This window comes from Condylostylus longicornis, unplaced genomic scaffold, assembly GCF_029603195.1.
Source record: "Condylostylus longicornis isolate FDR11 unplaced genomic scaffold, ASM2960319v2 ptg000044l, whole genome shotgun sequence".
Classification (NCBI taxonomy): Eukaryota; Metazoa; Arthropoda; class Insecta; order Diptera; family Dolichopodidae; genus Condylostylus; species Condylostylus longicornis.
In genome coordinates, this window is record NW_026578013.1 from 10,459,662 (window position 1) to 10,476,772 (window position 17,111).

Here is a 17,111-nt window from a genome sequence, read left to right on the forward strand (position 1 = left end):
AAAAAATATGAGTGACAATTATTGAAATTAAAAAATATTTTTTAAAAGAATTTAAGATGAACCGTTATTGTATTCATAGGTACAATAGCAAAAGCGTTATAGCATACAATAAAAAAAATTCTGTGCTTTTTAGGCATAAAAGTGCAAATGGAAAGAAAAAAAAAACCAAAAAACGTTCAGGTTAAGTGCCCGCAAACGACTAAAAAACTTTTCTAGTTTGGTAGCGCTTTTTAAGAATTTTGTAAATTTTTTTGTTGTTGTTATTTTTGTTTTTCTTTTTTCACTTATTTTTCTTAATTTTTACTTTAATTTTTGTATTTTTACATTATTCTTGTTGTTATTTTTTTTTCCGTAAATCTCAGATTTTTAGCATTTTCTGTATGTATGCTAAGTGTGTATTGTGAATGAAAAATAACAAAACAGCAAAAATAAAGAATTGAAACGGTGCAAAGATCAGCAACGGTATAACAAAAACTTTTATTATTAAAAATTTATGTATGAATGTATGATTTTGGTATAATAATACCGTTAATATATTACATATACATACATATGTACACAGATCAGCAAAAACAATAAATTAACAGAATGAAAAAAAAAATCAAAAATTAAAATCGACAATTGAAAATGACGTTTTCATTATTTTGTTTTGTGTTTTTCTTATTGTTTTACTACTGAACGAAACGTTCTGAACGAAATGAAACGGAAAAGTGTTTTAACAGCTGTTGTTGTTTTTATTTTTATTTTTATTCTAAGTTTTTATTTTTATTTTTTTAATTTTTCAGTATTCACACATAGCAATGAGCTTTTCTTATTGTTATTGTTTTATTAAATTTATTGTTGACCTACCTGAAAATATTTTAATAATAACAAAAACAATAACAATTAAAAGTAAATAATGAGAAAAAGTAAATAAAAGCTTAAGAGAAAATATAGGGAAAATATTTTTCCCTTTATTCAAATGGAATTTTCCCCATATGGTTACTTGTAGGTATGAAGCGCTTACATATATGAAAATGATGTTGATTAATATTTTCAGTTGATGTTAAAAAATAATTTTAATAATAACGATATTTTGCAGAAGATGTTGCAGTAAGAGTTTTAGAACAAACGATCGATAACATTGCGATCAAGTCCAAATGTTCCTCATTAAAAATTGTAACTAAATTCAGTTACAGAACGAACTGCCTTTTCGATAATAATTGTTTGAATCCAAAAAAAAAAGATGCTTATTTAAAAATTTATGATAAGTCAACATGTTTTAGCCCAATACCTGGAAGCTTTATACGATAAAGAGTTTCTATAATAATAATTGTTTTGAATGACTTCATAGTTGTTAGATTTGAAAATTATTAAAGTAAGCTAATATAAAGTATAGAGGATTTTGATTTAAAACGACACTTATTTCACGTACTCACTCTAATGAGATTTTGAGAGAAAAGTATGTTACCTAGGAAGCACACTTTAAAAAAAATATTTCATTTATGTGTTAATGTTATTATTAAAAACAAATTATAGTTTTCTTATAAAACACTTACCAAAACATAGAAGAATCCTCATCCATTTTTTAACTTCCAGCGTATTGTTCAGCAATTATTGTCTTTATTACGATATTTTTAACTACACGAGTTTCTATCATCTACAATAATATGTACTTTTGATTTCAAATAATTATGTTGAACCATTAATAGAACCACATCACTTATTTGCGTCATATTTTGGAGTGTTAGCAATTTTATTACCCTCTTTCTTTTTTAACTTATGTCGCCGATATTAAATGTACATTAAATTATGATAAAATTAAAATTGTGAAAAATACATGGAACCAGTTTTAATGAAAAACCAAGTGTAATTTACAATATACAATAAAGATTTCGTATGACGTACATATTTTGAAATACAGTTAAGAAATCTAAAAATATAGAGTTAAATAAATAGATAAAAATAAATAACACAATTAAAAATGGTGGTCACTAAATGAACTTTGATAGAGAGAATTTTAAGAAATAAATATCTTTCAATATCAATATTTTACCGTTAAAGAAAAACTTACATGTCATAATTAACATCATGGAGAAGCACAGCATTCTTATCATAATTATATGGCTGATTCTGTGTTCTTTGTGATTGTTGCATTCTGCACAATACAATATCCATTCTATATACAATCTTGCATCTTTTCACTTCTCACTCTTATTAAGAGATTGTAAATCGTTAAAATTGTAATTAAATTTCCCCATCATTTCGGTTTCCGTTTGTTTATTGTAATCTGATTTTACATCAGGTTATTAATTACTTCTTTATCTACATATATTCCTTTCATATCGAAGCCATTGCAGCAAGCTGGAATAAAAAAAGGCAGATATAAATATTTGAATTAAATTCGAAAGGTAGGAATTTGAAAATCGTACACAAGTATTGGGGGTTTTCATTTATTCAGTTCTTGAATAGTTCTAGCTTGTAGCACGTTCGAATATTCACTCTACATACACTGAAATGATAGATCGTTCGGAAATCACTGGCTGTAATAAAGTGCGTTTGGAAATTCAATCTGCAATAAAGAAATGTTAGAAATGTAACCCAGATCTCTAGTATAAATTTTGTCACTGCCTCATGAAATTTCTCTTCCTTTTTATATTTAAAATTAAAAAAAAATTTCAAATTTCAAAATGGTAGATTTAGATATTGAAGGGTTATTAAAGTAAGTTTTTTTAAGTCTTCAAATCTTGTTAAAATTTCCTTATTTTGCAGTGAATTGGTAGGCGAAAAGTATTGGGATACGATTTCGTAAACAATGTCATTTCTGTTATTTTCGAACGACTGATTATTTAGAAATTTCAGAATTTGTAGACTAAGTAAACAAAAAAAACTTAGCTGAAGTTTTCGCATACTGTTTAATGCTGCGATTTAGAAATTTTAGTTCTAATGTAAAACTTTCAGTGCAGCGTGCATAAACGAAAACCCCCATACTGTAATACAAGCTCTTAATACAGAATGAATGCCCATAAATGCCCATAAAATAATTATTATTGAATAAACGCAGCATCATTCAATAATAATTATTTTTATAACTAAATTTCTTTTTATTTTATGTACGGTAATAAAAAGATCATATATTACCGTATACGATATCGAATAATTGTTTTCGATAATAACAATTATTTCACTTTAAGAATTACCGAAAATACATTTTTATGGCAATAATAAATATAATATTAATTAAATTTGTTTAAAATAAAATACTAATATTATAATTATTTTTTTAATAAACTTCCTTCGCATTTTAATTTTAATATGATCTAAGATCTTACATGATTTTTTGAATTTATGTCATTTTTATGAGGATTTTACGAAAAAACACACGATTACGAACAATATTTTTCAAAGATTATAGAATTAAATCGTGTTTAGAATTAAAAAATGAGTAGGTCGTTTTATTAAAAAAAGTTAGTCTTGGTTAACTTAGTCATCATTTCACTCTTTTTTTCGAAAAAATGTAAGTTATTTAAGGTACGTTTACAATTTTAAAAAATATAAAATTTTCTGCGCGATTAATTATTAGCTAAAAAATAATCAAATAAATTTATGTAATTATTAAATTATAATGCATAGAGGGTGTCTGAAAAGTTCCAGTACTTTTTTTAAATATTTTTACAGCTAAGAACTGCTACATTGATTAAGAAATCAACATAGTTAACTGGTCAGACACGAGTAACATATTATAGTAGTAATTTACAGCAAATGCAATTTACAACAAATGCTCAAAATTAGCTCCATTTCCAGTAAAACATATACGGAGGCGCTTTGGAAAATTGTTGACAATGGTCGCTCACTGTTCGATGGTAATTTCATGCCATCCGCATCTCAAAGTTCCCTTGAGTCCCTCTACGATATGCTATCCAACTCCTGGTAACATTTTATGGCATCATTGACAATCATTTTTTTGTAACCAGTGGTCCTTACAATTTCAGCTGTCTTCATAGCTAACGTGTGTATTCTATAATAGTAATGCGCTTGTTATCGCGATCCATTTCTAAACTAACAAAAAATAAAGACACAGTTAACAGGTATTACTTGGGGTAAAATTGCATGACGAATGCAAATAATGAAACCAAATTGAAAAAAAGAAAGAATTATAACGAGAAAAATTAGTATTTCCAATAGTACGGGAAATTTTTAGACACTCTGTATATTGGCTTACTTGGACAATATAAGTTAAACAAATTTTGTATATGTACCTATGAATGTATATTGTAATTAAATTCCACCAATAATCTTTCGAGAATTTTCAACGTCAACTGTAAATTCTTGCTTTTATTTGGCATTTTTATTAAACGTTTTGAATCTGTTGACGATGTAAGAATTTTTCAGTTTACAATTTGAATCCTAAAACTTGTAAAAATTTGCGAATTACTTGCAATTCGGATGTCAGAAAATGTACAGATATTTTGCCTCAGCTTCTTCACTTCAATAAAGTTTAATAGCTTTCTGGAAATAGCTGGATGTAGATTCAGGCTTGGTTTTTCCATAACCCAAATTTACTGGCCCAATTTTTAATAGAATGAACTCAAATTTCTATTCTTTTACAGTTATTTCTTTCATGATGATTATTTTAAGTTTAAATAATAATAAATATAAAAATTATTTTAGAAGGCAATTTTGAAAAATAAAATTGAAAGAAGCTTGCCTTTATGAAATTTTTTTTCATTTTATTTAAAATAATTTATTTCTGTTGACATTTTAATTTTTTTTACTAATACTCGTATGTGCACTTTGATTAAAAATTTTTTGTATACTACTAATATGAAAAATTGAAGAAAATTTTGAAAGGAAAACTTTTTAATTGCAGCAAATTTTTATGAACTCTTTGAAATCAACTTTATATTTGGTAAGTGCTTACTCTTTCTTGCTTTTTTTATTGTTTTTTTTTTTTTTAAATTTATTCAAAACTTCGCGTTTTGATATCCATAAAATTTCAAATAAGAAATAGTAAAATGTAATTTTCAAGAGTTTTTAGGAAAAAGTAATTTTATATTACTTAGAACAGGTGACGTGACCTGACACTTTATGTCATTTTTCATCGATGTTCCTCTGTACCGTCCATTAAGAGTGACGACATTGAAATTGTTTCTATATAAAAATTATATTATCAATTTATTCATTTGCTAATAGAAATTTCTTAGAAACATGTTCCATTAAAATTTTTGTCAATGACGTACACATGAATATTTATTACCAAAGTCGCATATATAAGCTCTTTACATAAAATAACAAATCAACATCAGTTAAAAATGCAAATAAGTAAAGTAAATCAAAATAAAAATTAATATGCTTACTAAACTTACCATATATAACAATCATAATAATATAAAACTTATTTTCCATTTGATATTCAATGATAGAAATTATTTTATTAAAAAACTAATTTACATTCTCGTCAACAACAGTATAATTATTATTAAATATATTTCAGAGTCATTGTGTCATTAAGAAATTAGCAAATTATTCAAAAGCAAATAATAATAAAAAATATTATGTTGAATTTCAAAAAATATTTTCAACACTTTCAATTAAAAAAGATTCTAATGCCAATTTAAAAAAAAAAACAAATTTCCATAATATGAACATGAGCTTAAAAATCTCCTCGTTTTATTTGTATGTATGTATATTGCATTGTATAGGAATCATAATGTATCGAAACACGTAATTAAATATCTAACCAACCTTTTAAATGGCGGAACTTTATAGAATTCAATGATTTTTGTAAACAGTAGTGCAAAATGATTGCAATCGTAATCGATTTTCTAATTATGGCACAGCTTACAACAATATTTAATTGGTATATTATGTAAATTCTATATATGTAATTATTTAATTATAAATATGTATAAATGAATATTATAACAATAAGCTACTTAAAAGAGTACATTACCGATTAATTGTGTAAATGTATCACAATTTGTCTCTGTAATTACATAAAACTTTAATATTTAATTTGGCTTATATTGTGATTAATTGCGAAAATAAAAAATTAATTGGATAACGTTATATGAGAAAACAAAAAAATTAATTGGATTTGGAAAAGTTATTTGGGATGATGTTATACCGGAAATAAAAATGGTTAAATATTTTTAAATATTAAAAATTTCAGATGTTATGAATATAAGAATCGTGGACAATCATTAAATAATTATGTAAGAATCGGAACAGGTGTAAGGTGTTTTACGAAAATTTCACTATAGAATTACAATCTCTTATAAATTTAACTGGTTTTTTGTGGTTACACTTAAAATTTGTTAAGTAACTTGGTTCGAATTAAAATTTAGTTTTTCAAGTCATACTTTTGAACTAAAATCAATTTATGTTGTTCATTTGATAAAAAATTACTGCATTTAATAATCAAGAGCGCTTATCAAAAATAAAAGCGGATTCTAATTTACTATTTTTGATCTTTCATGAAAACATATAACATTTACATTAGAAAAATCTCTAAATCATTAAACCACTCTGCAACAAAATAAATAATAGTAGATGTGCTTAAACCTTGAACAAATTCATAATTATCGGGCTCTGTCATCAAAATCTAAATCTTTAAATAGTATGTTATAAACAGTACAACGTATTCAATGATTTACTTTACTAGAAGTTGCCACAAAGCTTTATTTGTAAGAATTCTGCAAAAGTACGTACTTAACATCACATAGTAAAAAATATACAACTTGTTAAAGAAATTGTAAACTTTATGACCAATTATTTCAAATTCATTATTGCAAAAAGAAAAAAAAGTAGTAATTAGCATTTAAATAAATAATTATAGGAGTGTAAATTAAAACTAATCCTATAATATAATAAATGCATAGAATGAAATGCTGTGTAGGAGGACACACGGAAAACAAAAATTCAAAAATTTTTCAAGTATTATAAAAAATTTTTAGTGAAATTGACATTGTTGAATTATAATCTTTTATAAATTATTCTTCAAAATAATTTTTATTGTCTTAAGGTAAAATTAAGGAAATTTGTGAAATTTTTCCGGGATAAAAATTTATTTTAATTACTACGAGTAATACGCGTCAGTTTTCCGTTAAGAGAACAACAATAAAATTGTTATTAAAAGATGAAAATTAGAAAAGTTTAAAGTGTTTGGTAATTATTTGAAATTTTTAAATTAAGATAACGATTTCTCAGACCAGTATTCTTTAAACATATGGTAACCTTGTCTATTGACTTCTCGAAATCATACTGCAAGCTAAAAGAACTATTTTAGTGTAATGTTCCACAGGACCTAGTAGGATGTATGGCGGTTATGAAATCATAAATTCTCTGCAAAACCGAATTTCATAAATTTGAAGACGTAATTATGTAATCCTGAGAATGCTGAAGTTGCTTCCTAGTAAAAGGTGTATTCACATTATATACGGTTCGCAGTAAGTCCAAAGTTGCGTGTATGACAGTTAAGTCGACGGTGAGCAATAAGAAAACTATAACTATTGCATGGAAGCCTTTTTCGCTAAACGAGTGACCTCCCTCCGCCTTTATTGACCAGAAATGAAAAGCTTAGAATGCTTCAACCCCAACCGATCATTCCAGCAATTTTGATGCATAACTTCAATGTGGTTATTCATAAAGGGTACACCTCTTGGCGACTTGTTAGCGAACTTACGTTAAATTATTTAACAAGTTCCCTGTCCGCTGAGCCACATATGGTTCAGGAAACGTGCGCTTGATAAGCACTGATACGTTCCTGAGCCATATATGCGTCAGGAGGTATATGAAACTTCTAAAGCAAATTATTCGAGTGGACGTAACGAAACTGTACAGTTTCTGCACTGGACGTGCTATCCTATGAGTACAAAAAACAAATTATTCAAAAAACCCTATTGAACTTGTCGGTCAATTTTGCATTTTTGTATTGGGGCAGGGAATGTGTTAAACAAGCACAAATTCTGGTGTTTGACCCATCAGTACACTTCTTGATATCGGATCATTTTGAATTTAATCTACCTAACTGACTTTACCAGGTTTTTTGAAATTCGTAATATAGAAAGACCACAGTAAGTTCTGGCAAACTCCACTGACCATTTTTTGCCGACCGGCATTTGACTGATCGCCGGGAAAAAACGTTGAACGCAATTACGCCTCTATATAGTCGGTGTTATCCGTATAGTTCAAAAGACAGAAATTTTCTAATTTAAAAATTTTTTAATTTATTTTAGTTGTTTTTTTGAAAAATTTCTTTTATCACTACAGCAATGCACTATCACTGATTACAAATTGATTGTGACAGTAGGATTTTGTAAACACCACACCGCAAGGGACAGTTGGGTCTTAATTATAACTGCTTCCAAACGAAGATTCTACTTAGACATCCTATCAAGGTGGTTTTCAGCTCTACGTATTTTCATTAAGATATGGAATGATCTGTAATAAAAGTAATGAAACCTTAATAAATTTACAAAGCTTGTACGAAAAACCTACTGAAACAGAAAAAATGTGTTATTCGTTGCATTCATGATTTGTTTTAGTGACGATTATATTGTTAAACAAGTTACTCCACAATACGGAATAAATCTACCTCAATTGAATTTAACATGAATGCTATCATAAACTAAATATTTCCCTTTTTATGGTCAATTATTTATTTTGCTTTTGTACATAATTTTATTTACGTTCATATATAAATTTATTTGTTATCATGTTTTTTTGAGTATTCACACATAAATTACATGAATTTAAACAAAAAATTAAATAAATAAATAAATTGTCATGAATGTCAGAAAGTCAATAATCTACCTTCAGGACAAAAATTGAATTGGTTCTTGAAGTGAAGATGAATGTTCACTTGACGTTTTTCCGTTTCATTGAAATGGTCATTAAGTGAGTTGGTTTGTTCAACTAAATTTCATTTCAAGTGGTCATGAATAAAAAAAATGCTACTGCTTGCAGTTTAAATTTCATAAAATTTAAATGTATGAGCCTATTAATTGTTATTTAGTCACGCTGTTTATTTACCTATTTGCATATTTACTATTTATATTTTTCGAAAAGATAAATTTAACACTATTTCTAATTATGTAGATCGGCCAATCTAGTATATAATGTAGTTACATCTCCTTATTTAATCTAAGAAGAACCCTAACTAATATAATAACTGCATTTAGCATAATATTAGCAGCTTCTTTACGCAATTCATAAATTTTACAAAGAAATTTTTGGTTTTACTATGCCTTTGAACTGTCGAAGATAAACTTGAAAATTTTAATCGGGAACTTAAGTTCTTAAAAAAATTAATGAAAATTATAATAATGCACAATAATAGGCACATCGTAGAAAAGATAATTTTAGTTCTGTAAGCATTATCTAATACTAAAATCTCACTAACGTCACTTACTCGACCAAAATTCCAACTTATATTAAATGTGTCAATTTTACATTAAATGTGCATATGTCGGAAATCAAGATTAATAAATGAAAGTAAAAGTTTCTGGAGCATATTTTCATGTGAAATGAAATTATAAAAAGTAGTTTCAAGAACTAAAAATAATTGGAAATAAAAAATAAATTGTCCGGATATTAGTGTCATAAAGAAATAAGAACAGTGGTTGTATTAAATGTGAATTTAATCTGAAAAAATGAGCAAATTTTTAAATTATCATTGTTATTGGATTCATTCAATTTGCAACAGCTTAAATTATCTTACTAAAAAGCTTTGTATATGGAAACATTCGATGTAAGTCTTGAAATATTATGGTTAAAATTTATTTACATATTTTACAAATTTTTATTAAGAAAAGTTCTAATTTGTAGAAATTATCAAAATACCATATGATTGTTCCAAATAATGATGATGTTCCAAGGGTTTCTCTGCGATATGATATCGACATTTCATATTCATTTTGCAATAGAAAATTCCAAATACATAAATGTACCCAAATAAATTTAATCTTTTACGAAAAAAATAGAGTTGATCATGTTATCTTTGTGATGCCCGTACGAATTGGTTACCCTATTGGAGAATTTATAATGCTTAATAGAAATAACTTTTGAAGTTTGGAGGTATTTATCATAACCGCTCATGATATCTTAGAAGCTTTTACCGACAATAGTTGTCACTTTAGCATATTTGCTTATACAAAATTTTTGTACTGTACCTTAAGTAGTTTATAAAATATGATCAAATAACTATTGAAGTTATATGGCAGCTATCATAAGCCATTAAAGTTATATGACAGGTCAAGAAATTTCGACCATTTTTATCACACATAACAGACCCAATAATATATTTGTTTGTGTGAAATTTCAATATTATAGCCTCAATAGATTTATAGATAAAAAAAAAAACCTTTGAAGTCCTAGGGTAGTTATCCGAACCACTGATTCGATCATATCCAATTTAAATAGACTTTCGGTATTTACCATTATAAATCATTTGTGAAAATTGGGTGAGCTCAATTAGTTTTTGAGTTATCGTTAGGACGAACGGACAGCCGGACAGACATAGTTAAATCGACTCAGAATTCAACGCTAATCAAAAACGTATGTCTATATCTCAGGTTATTGTATTCAGTGTCATTTTATAAGGCAAGTTTATAATACCCTTTGAACATACGTTCGCACGGGTATAATGAAAGTAAAAATATTTATGTACATGTGAACGTATAAATAATTTTTGTACAAAATATTTTAAAACTGTGTACTAAATGAAATTTAAATTCGGAATTTCTTGTCAATTGCGATAATTTAAAAGAAAAAAAAATAAAAATAAATAAAAATGAAATAAAATTAATTTACTATAAGTGTAAATTTTTTTTTATTATAAGTATAGGATGTTTTTAGCTCTTAATCAAGTAACACTTCATTCATAATAAAGAATTCTTTTAAAGAATCATGCAAAAATTTATGATTTATTAAATGATCACACAATAATATAGGCACAATCATTCAATTTAAAAACTTAATGTGGATTTAAATAATTGTTAAACGAGACTATTATATAATAAGATTAATAAAAAGCAACGATATGGTAGTTAAAGCTACCAATACTAAGATTACGTTGAATATTATACAATGTACTTAATATTGTAGCACGGTTACGCGTGTTTGGTGTGAATGAATTTTTGTAAAAAAAAGTCCTTGTTCACTGAATTTTTCGTCTTAATTTAAAAAATAATAAAATAAATTATGTCTAAAATTATGTTTTTTATAAAATGAATATGTTTAATTCAAATTATGTTAAGCGAACAAGTTAAGTGTGTATAATAATGAGCAAGCATAAAATATTGAAATATAAAAACCAAAGAAGGGAATAATTTAATTTAACACAAATGCTTATCAAGTATCAAGTAAAGCTAATTTTACTTTACAAAAAAAATTAAGTCAAATCCCTACATAATTTGTTTTTTCCGATCCGATATAAGGAAGTTGAAATTTATTAACGATAGGAATTTTCTATGAGTAAGTAACTCTAAATCATAAGTCTAGAATGAAATTTTAAAGTTTCAACAACATTTAGATGATAGTAAGCTTTAAGAGTCTGAAATTTTTGCAGAATATAGAGATTAATAAAAAATTGAATCGGTAAGCGGACAAAGAGGTTATCTTAAATTTGCATTTTAACACTTTTTTCTATAAACAAATTGCAAAAATATTAAAATTTTTGTTACTTAACTCCTATGTGCACTGTCAATCTCGTCTTCTATTAAGGTTCTAGCTATAAGAGTAATCACAGTTGAAAATATATGAAATTTAATGATGTTCTACCCGAGCAGCACGATTTTCGTTAAAATATTAATTAACCCCTTTGTCTAATTATCTCTTCAATTCACTTCATTGGGAGAAAATTTTCTACCACACCTACATTCTTCTTTTAAGTAACCGTCTCAAAAATTTCATCCTTAAAGTATTTCGGGTCCAAGTATTGAAAAACATTTTTCATTTAGTTTTAAATTTAAATTTTTCTATACAATCAATAGGCAAACTCATAATAACTTATTTATTTTCGAAATATGCTTTCCATGCTTAATGTTTTGATTACAAATTGTCTAAAGTCAACTTGTATGTCTACAAGCGGGCTTACATATGTTCAATAAAATTAAGAAAGTAAAATTAGCAAAAACAACTTTGGTAAAAACTTCGCAAACTTTTAGTCAATCAAAACGCAAGTCTATAAAAATTGTGGTTAAGGTCAAGTTTTTAAGTTTCATTGGAAATTTTTAATGTCAGTCGTAATAAGTTTGGTTTACAAGTTTCAAAATATGTTTAAAAAAATTATACCGGCTCATTAGTATGTGAGTAGCATAAAGAGCGTTGATTGAACTTTTTGCATTGCAGATAATTTTTTAATGTGTTTTTTTATTTAATTATGAAATAAATTTTTAATGTATAATATTTAAATGATTTTTTTTAGTTGTGCCTTTAGATGAGTATAATGAGATAAAATAATTAATTGCTAAATTTATGACATCAACAGGGTAGAAGAAAAAAATTTTGGGTCATATTTTTATTAATTTTGGTTGTTCATATCGAAAACCAAAATTAATTAAAGTAAAAATGCAAAAATTATTCGGAACTCTCCGAGATAATATGTAAAGAAGATCTGGGAAGAGGGATAGTGATTGTTTACGAAAAGATATGCCACTCATTTGTCTTGGTTAACTTCAACATAATCTATTTTGGTCATATCTTTTTAAAGAGTTCAACATACCATAACTTACATCGGGTAAATTTTTTTGTTAATTTTAGCCATAGCGCTTGACACTTTTATAAATTTTCCGCGGCTATTTGACGCCTGTTGAATTTCTGTTTCGGGTTATGTTGAATACTCAAAAATTGTTTACCTCAACCACCAGCTTCAATTGCCGTTTTAGAAAATAATATTGAAGAATTCCTCAAATTGATCACCGCAAATTTAGTTATGACATCGAAATGAAACTATATTTAAAAATTAATTGGCAACGATTATTAATTGGTAATTGATTCTCAATTGCAAATCAAGTAAAAATATGAAAATTTTCTGTTTTTGTTTTTTTGTAAATCTGAAAACACCAATAAAGTTAAGATTTTAAAATTAAGCTTTGAAAAGCCAGAGTATGCTGTTAAATTTGCTAAATTTTACTAAAATTTTAATAAAATTTAACAGATATTTGCCGGCTATAAATATAACGTAAAGTTTTTTAAAAACGTTTATAACAAGAATTTTTACATTCGAACTTTCGCATATGCACTGAGAAATTTATTTACAGAATTCTATTTATTCTACTCTGTCAACTTTAAACTGTGAAAATATTGGTTATTCAGTTTAATTTTCAAGCTAGTTTTACTATAACAATTGAGATGACATTGATTAGATTAAAATATTTTACATATAATGAAACAAAACTGACTCTTACAACGTATATGCCATGACTTTAGCAAATCTAGTTCAAAAAACTTCAATCAAAATGCGCATTTTATTCTACATATATTTTAAATTCACAAAAAATTTTTCATAAATTTTTACATTATGTACATGTAGGCAAACATAACATTAATGTAATGTCAAATGTGTTGAACGACCATGAACTGTAAACTATAGAAGAACACAACATTAAACTTACTCTACCCATATTAGATGTAATAGAAGTACTTGTAAACAACTATCTCGTATGACACAATTTAACTTTATTGAGAAAACCCTGTAGACATTTTAATTTCTTGGCATGAACTCACATATATAGTAGTTTTACTATACATGGATAGTATTTTAACTACATACATATATATTTACATAGAAAAAATATTTCCGGACTTTACATACATAATATAGGTAAATAAATTAATTTCAATTTTTGTAACTATTTATTTGCAATGCTAATATTGTTGATTCAATTTTGTTTCAAGGTGCGGAAAATTTTATATATACGACTGTTGACTTATACATATGTGTGTGTATGGTTATACACGTAGAAAAGTTTAAATATTTTTTAATTCAAGTGAGCATCTAATTTAATTCGTTATGTAAATCATTATGTTGTTTTTTTAAGTATACATACATATACGAGTATACATTTAAATTGTTATTAAATATTTTGGTATTGAATACAAACATACCCCATAGTAGAATCAAAGTTAAAATCATTGCATTGATAAAATTTAAAAAAAAGGAAGAAGAGAAAATGATAATTTTTTTGAGAATTCGCTAAAATTGAATATGCTTTTTTATATACTGGGTGATTTTGAAAATAGTAAAAGATTATTTGTGTTCATCGTGATTCGGAAAATCAAAGATGAATAAAATTTTTGTTTAAGAATTAGTAAAAATAGCTCACGGATTTTGGTATAAAATAATTTTTGGAAAATGTTGTTAAATTTCTATAATTGTTTACAATTTTAAGCTACGACTCTGGCACTAATAGAATCTACAAATAAAATATTTTTAGAAGCACTACTTAAAGCCACCAATGGTATCAATTTTATGTTTTCTGTACGGTATGTTAATGGTACTCGTATGTTAATTTTATGTCATATGAAAAAAAATCCGTTTTTCTCTTGAGATACGATATTAAGTGTTTGGTCACTCTAAAAAAAATATAAAAAAAAAAACAAAATAAAAATTACATACCGGTTTTTTATGAATTGTAAAAATTTTGATTCCAAAAATTAATAAAAAATTTCTTTCATTATAAAAAAACTTAATTTTAGGCAATGCTCCCAAAATAAACTTCTGAAATTCCTTAATTTATTAATGGAAATTACAAGTTTACTGTAGAAGTGTGTAGCATATTATGCGAAGATGGTAATACAAAAAATGCGTAAATGTTTGAGTAAAAAATAAAATTGTATGTGGAATAGCCTTCATGTGGTACTTTTTGAGTGTCTAAAAAATTATTAAAAGTAAAATTTATAATTTGTTTTGTTTATGCATCTTATACTCAAAAATGAAATCAATTACAAAGATTATACGATAAAACATTCGTTTCAGCTCCTCTGAATCCTAAATAGCCTATAATTGGAAACATAATTTCAAACTAATTGCAAATGCCGTTTAATTTTAAATGTTGTCAACTAAATTAGTGCTGACAGACGTTTAAACTTTTTAATTTTTTGTCGTTTTTTGTTGGCTTTTTTGGCAAATGACGTTGTTGATATCAGGCATATCAAACTTTTTCGCAAATAGAATATTTCAATCAGATATTGCCACTTTCAGTTGTTTGGATTAGAATTGTATTAAAAATATCGATTTATAAAATATCGATTCTGGATATTTATGATTTCTCCAACTATAATAATAACATTATGTATACAGGATTTTTGTTGTTTATCACAAATCTTAATATAAAGAAGTTGTTATCGATTCTATTTGTGTATTTGCACAAGCAAGGTTGCGGTCAATGACAGACAAAGAGCAATGAAAATGTAAAGATTTATTAAATGGCACTTGCTAAAATTAAAAATATTTAAAATTCGAATTAGGTATGAGTACCTATGTGTAGGCTTGTAAATCTAATAATAATTCCGAAATATTACAGATTTGTCACAAAACTCAGTGAGCTCTTCATCATACAGCTGCAAAAACTTTAATTTTACAATATGGAAGTACTCAATTAGGAAATATTTTTAAAACATCTAATGAAAATTTTATAAGAAGGCTTATTCCAAGTTGTCTTTTCTAAGCTGGCTTTATTATTTGCGCAGTTTATTGTTGGGTGGTTAGATCTTCGAATTGGTGACTCAGTCATTGATGCATATACTATACAGTTAAAAGTAAGTTGAATAGAAATACAACGAACCAACAGTTAATTTCAAAACATTTAAAAAAAGAAATTATAAAAAAAATTAATTAACGTACGTAACTAATAAGGGAGTATGCAACATTTTTAATTTTTTTAGTATATTTAGTTTTTTTACTACACATGTACGTCATGCTATTTACATAATGTAATCGTATTAATATACAATCTGCAATAAAATTATTAAATCAATTAATGGTTTTATTCCAGCAGTTTTTTTTCTTAAAGCTTTATTAAGTGTACTGTCGTTTTCAATCAAAATATTTTACTTAAAGCCACTTACAAATTTTGTAATTAATTACCATTGTTCAAGTAATCATAATCATTATTGAATATCGAAGTAATGATCGAATTTCAAGTGGAAATATTTTTTATATTATTATAATTTATTAAAATTGTTTTAGAGTAGTTTTCGACCATTTATTTTTTGTTGTTAACAATTTTGTATTTACACACAAATATATTGCAGTAATCATGCGCTTATTAATAATAATTTATAATGGACTACAATAATATTAAATACTTTTCCAAAAGGAACTGTTAATTATTGAAATGCTGTCCTTATGTGTTTTGTGTGAGAACAACATATGTTTTTAGTATAATAGGAATAATTTTAAAACAACGGCAATTCTTTTGTGTGTTTATATAGTACTCATTTAGTAAGCGGTAAATAAAGTACATTTACTGTACTATTTAGTAAGTAAAATACAAATTTGAAAAATAACTTTCTTTTTAGGTATAGAGGGAGCAAGGTGTTAACATTAATCAACGTTGGATAATTGCCATAATTCTAAATTGGAACAAATTTGAATTGGAATGTAATTAGAACAAATCCGATCTTAATTGGAATAGTACCAAAAAAAAATTTACTTATTAAGTTTAAGTCAATATTTTTCTAAAAAATAATGTGCAGAATATATATACCTTTTTCGAATATGGTATTTTATAATGAAAGTAGTACAAAGACTGCGGCAAAACAGATTATAGAAGCAAATAAAATATAAACAACAATAATGACTTTGCTTCGGGTTCAACGCAATTTTAGTGAATTTCTAGAATTTTTTATTTTGTTTCTAGAATTTAGTAGCCTTAGTTATTTTTTAACTTTTAAAATTAGAATCATTAACAAATCCAGTTCAGGACTATATTTTTATTAAAAATTTCTTTCAAAAAATTTTTTGTTAGCATATTGCTGTTCCTATGTAAATTATTATTTTACTATGTTGTATTTTATGGTAATTACAAAATTTTAGCATTTCATATAAAATGATTTAATAAACATATCAAAATCCGAAAACTTTTTCAAATGTTAAGTACATTATTCGTATAAAATAAATCTTAAAT